The sequence below is a fragment of the Triticum aestivum genome, chromosome 6A (assembly GCF_018294505.1).
Source record: "Triticum aestivum cultivar Chinese Spring chromosome 6A, IWGSC CS RefSeq v2.1, whole genome shotgun sequence".
NCBI classification, from domain to species: Eukaryota; Viridiplantae; Streptophyta; class Magnoliopsida; order Poales; family Poaceae; genus Triticum; species Triticum aestivum.
Genome location: NC_057809.1, coordinates 114,770,502 through 114,775,567, shown reverse-complemented (window position 1 = coordinate 114,775,567; position 5,066 = coordinate 114,770,502).

Below are 5,066 nucleotides of genomic sequence, written 5' to 3'. Positions count from 1 at the left end.
CAATCAAGGCAACCAAGGGAATCAAGGCAGCAATTAGAATCACTTTGCTTCACTCAACCAGTTCCTTGCTAACGGGCAAAGACTTTCAGCAATTGTGTTGAGGCAACCGATGCTGACGATTGGCTAGTGGATCTGTGCAAGCATTTCAAGTGTAGTAACGTCAGGCCTGAGGACTTTGTTAAGTTCGCTTCCTTCCAACTCAAAGATCAAGCTGCAAAATGGTTCCAGCAGTACAAGGATTCCAGAGGTGGACGTGTTATCACTTGGGATGATTTCCGTCAAGATTTCCGAGCTCATCATATCCCTCAGAGTGTGGTTGAAAGCAAGCGTGAGGAATTCCGCAATCTGAAGCAAGGCTCTTTGTCTGTCTATGACTACAACAAGTTGTTCCAGAAGCTCGCCCGCTTTGCCAAGCAGGACGTCCCTGATGAGAAGAGCATGATATATCAGTTCAGGGGTGGTCTCAGAGAAGAAATTCAGCTAGCTCTTGTTCTCTTTGAGCCCTTGTGATACGATGAGTTCTACAACATGGCACTGAAGCAAGAGGCTGCTCAGTTGAGGTGTGATGCTTCCAAGAAGCAAGCTAGAGATGCTACTCCTTCTTCCTCTATTCAAGTGGCCAAGCAGCAGAAGTATTGGCTTCCTCCTCCTCCGTTCCGTCAGCCGTATCAGCAGAAGAGCAAAGGTGGCAGTGGTTCTTCCCACCCACCCAACCCTGGATTTTAGAACAAGACTTCGTCTCAAGCTCCAAGATCGAGTGCTCCGTACCACCATCCCCTTTCAGAGGTCATGTGCAACAAGTGCCAATAGAAGGGTCACTATGCCAACAAGTGTTTCAACCAGAGGCGTCTTCCTCCTCCTCCTCCTGTCAGATCAGCAAGTACAGCTGTGGTCAAGCATAACCCCAAGTTCGCCTAGGTCAACTTGCTGAATGCAGCTCAGGCAGAGGACTCGCCAGATGTCATCATGGGTAACCTTCCTGTTAATGATATTCCAGCAAAAGTTCTTTTTGACACGGGTGCATCGCATTGTTTCATCTCGAGACCGATTGTTTCTAAGCATGAGTTGCCTTTACAAGATTTGCCTAGACAGTTATCTGTTGTTTCTCCGGGTAAATTCATGAATGCAAGCGCTATTGCCCCAGATGTTTCTATCACATTGGGCGATTACAAGTTTCTCTCTTCTCCGGTGGTTCTTGGTAACTCGGATATTGATCTTATTCTCGGAATGGATTGGCTTTCTAAGCACAAGGCTCAGCTTGATTGTGCAGCCAGGCAGATTCAATTGACTCATTCATCTGAGGATGTAATTGTCTTTGCCGCTCGTGATGATACCATCCGTCTGTTTTCTCTCAATGAGAAGGGTGAATTGGATGCCATCTCTCAAATTCCAGTTGTTTGCAAATATCAAGACGTCTTTCCAGAAGAGCTTCCAGGAATGCCTCCGCACCAGCCAGTTGAATTCGTTATTGATCTTGAGCCTGGCACGGAACCTGTGTGCAAACGTCCTTACAAGCTCGGACCTGAAGAGTTGAAGGAGCTAAATAAGCAACTCGATATTCAAGAGAAAATGGGTCTCATCTGGCCTAGTTCTTCTCCGTGGGGTTGTGGTGTTCTTTTTGTGAAGAAGAAGGATGGAATGGACTGACTTTGTGTTGATTACCGTCCAGTGAACAAGAAGACCATCAAGAACAAATACCCACTTCCCAACATCAATGAGCTATTCGAACAACTCAAAGGTGCCCAAGTATTCTCCAAGCTTGATCTCCGTATGGGTTATCATCAGATTCGAATCCGTGAGCAAGATATTCCCAAGATGGCTTTCAGGACAAGCTTTGGTTCTTATGAATACACTGTCATGTCTTTTGGCCTCGTCAACGCTCCTCCGACGTTCTCTCGCATGATGAACTTCATCTTCAATGCCTACACCAATGATTTCGTTTTGGTCTATCTCGACGACATTCTAGTTTTCTCGAAGAACAAGGAAGATCATTCCAAGCATTTGCGTTTGGTTCTTGATAAGCTCAGAGAACATCAGTTCTACGCCAAGTTCTCCAAGTGTGAATTTTGGCTCGATGAGGTTCTTTATCTTGGTCATATTATCTCTGCCAAGGGCATTGCCGTGAATCCTGAGAAGGTGTCTGCAATTGTGAATTGGGAACCTCCTCAGAACATGAAGCAACTCCGCAGTTTTCTCGGTCTCGCAAGCTACTGCCGAAGATTCGTTGAGAACTTTTCTAAGATTGCGAAGCCTCTCTCAAATCTTCTCCAGAAGCACGTCAAGTACGTTTGGTCTCCGGAGTGTGATATTGCTTTCAACAATTTGAAAGAGAAATTGATCACTGCTCCAGTTCTCACTCCGCCTGATGAATCCAAGCCGTACGAGGTCTTTTGTGATGCCTCTCTCCAAGGTCTTGGCGCGGTATTGATGCAAGAGAAGAAAGTTGTTGCTTATACCTCTCGCCAGTTGAAGCCGAATGAGAAGAACTACCCCACTCATGATCTCAAGTTGGCGGCAGTTGTGCATGCTCTTTTGACTTGGAGACATCTTCTATTGGGAAGAAAAGTGGACATTTTCACTTATCACAAGAGTCTCAAGTACATCTTCACTCAGCCTAATCTCAACCTCAGGCAAACTCGATGGGTCGAAATGATTCAAGAGTATAATCCGAGTATTGAGTATACTCCAGGCAAGGCCAATGTGATTGCTGACGCTTTGAGCAGGAAAGCTTACTGCAATAGTCTGGTTCTCAAGCCTTATCAACCCGAGCTTTGTGAAGCCTTCCGCAAACTTAATCTGCAAACTGTTCCCCAAGGTTTCCTCGCCAACCTTCTAGTCTCTCCTACCTTGGAAGACCGGATTTGCCAAGCCCAGCTTCTTGATGCTATGGTGAAAAAGGTGAAGATTGGGATTGCCAAGAGCCAGTCCAAGTACAAGTGCTACCGCCTTGATGACAAGGACGCTCTTTTCTTCGAGGATCGTATTGTTCTACCCAAAGGTGACCTTCGTATAGAGATCATGAACGAGGCTCACAATTCTCTCCTCTCCATCCACCCTGGGAGCACGAAGATGTATCAGGACCTCAAGCAAGCTTATTGGTGGACTCGAATGAAGCGCGAGATTGCTCAATTCGTGAATGAATGTGATGTCTGCAGAAGAGTGTAGGCAGAAGACCAAAGGCCAGCAGGTCTCCTCCAACCTCTTGCCATTCCAGAATGGAAGTTTGACCACATTGAAATGGACTTCGTGACTGGGTTTCCAAAGTCCAAGCGTGGCAATGATGCTATATTCATTGTCATCGACAAACTCACCAAAGTGGCTCACTTTCTGCCTATGAAAGAGTCGATCACTGCAGCTCAATTGGCAGAACTCTATACCTCTCGTATTGTCTCTCTGCACGGTATTCCACAAATGATCTCTTCAGACCGTGGCAGCATCTTTACCTCAAAGTTTTGGGATTCTTTTCGGAAGGCCATGGGCACCAACATCCGCTTCAGCACAACTTTCCATCCTCAAACTAGCGGTCAAGTCAAGCGTGTCAACCAGATTCTTGAAGATATGCTCAGGGCTTGTGTGATCTCCTTCAGCATGAAATGGGAGGATTGTCTTCCTTATGTTGAATTCTCCTACAACAACAGTTTTCAAGCAAGTTCGGGCAAGGCCCCATTTGAAATTCTGTATGGCAGGAAGTGCCGTACCCCTCTCAACTGGTCTGAAACCGGTGAACGTCAGCTTTTGGGTAATGACTTAATCACAGAGGCAGAAGAAATGTGCAAAGTCATTCATGATAACCTCAAAGCAGCCCAATCCCGTCAGAAGAGCTACTATGATAGTAAGCACCGTGATTTCGCTTTCGAGATCGGAGATCATGTTTACCTCCGTGTCTCTCCTATGAAAGGTACTCGTCGCTTCGGTATCAAAGGGAAGCTTGCCCCCAGATACATGGGACCTTTCAAGATTGTCAGCAAGAGAGGCGACCTCGCCTATCAACTCGAGCTTCCTTCAAACTTTGCAAATGTTCATGACATGTTCCATTTCTCTTAGCTTCGAAAGTGCTTCAAGACTCCTAACCGTACCGTCAACTTCGAGGACATTGAGCTCCAAGAACATCTCTCTTATCGTGAGCACCCAGTTGCTATTCTTGAAGAGACTGAACGCAAGACTCGCAACAAGTCAATCAAATTTCTCAAAGTCAAGTGGTCACACCATTCCGACTGTGAAGCTACCTGGGAACGCGAGGATCACCTCCGTTCTGAGTACCCGGCGTTCTTTCAGTCCTAGATCTCGGGACGAGATCCTTTCGTAGTGGTGGAGTGTTGTAACACCCCGGATGTAACTTTCCCAATTTGTACTCCAACTCTTGCCGTTTTCCGGCGTTAAGTTATATTTATTTCCTCAGGTTCGGGTCTTTCTCTCCGTGTGTTGTTGTCGTTGTCATGCATCTCATATCATGTCATCATGTGCATTGCATTTGCATACGTGTTCGTCTCTTGCATTCAAGCATTTTCCCCGTTGTCCGTTTTGCATTTCGGCGCTTCGTTCTCCTCCGGTGGTCATTTCTAGCTTTCTTTTGTGTGTGGGGATTAAACATTTCCGGATTGGACCGAGACTTGCCAAGCGGCCTTGGTTTACTACCGGTAGACCGCCTGTCAAGTTTCGTATCATTTGGACTTCGTTTGATACTCCAACGGTTAACTGAGGGACCGAAAAGGCCTCGTGTGTGTTGCAGCCCAACACCCCTCCATTTTGGCCCAAAACCCACCTAAATCTTCTCCATCATCTAGATTATTCGATCACGATCGCGTGGCCGAAAACCGCACCTCATTTGGACTCTCCTAGCTCTTCCTATGCCTATTTAAAGGCCCCCAGATTTTCGGATCTCCTCCTTCCCCCGAAACCCTAGAAATCGCCCCCGCACCAGCCGGACACGTCCAAATCCGGCCGGACGCGTCCGCTCCACCGCCGCCAGCCAACCGCCGCCTGCCACGTCATCGCCCGCCGCCGCCACTCCCACCGCGGCCCGGGAGCCCGCGTCCGGCCCCCGCGGCCCGGTGAGCGCCGCCGCC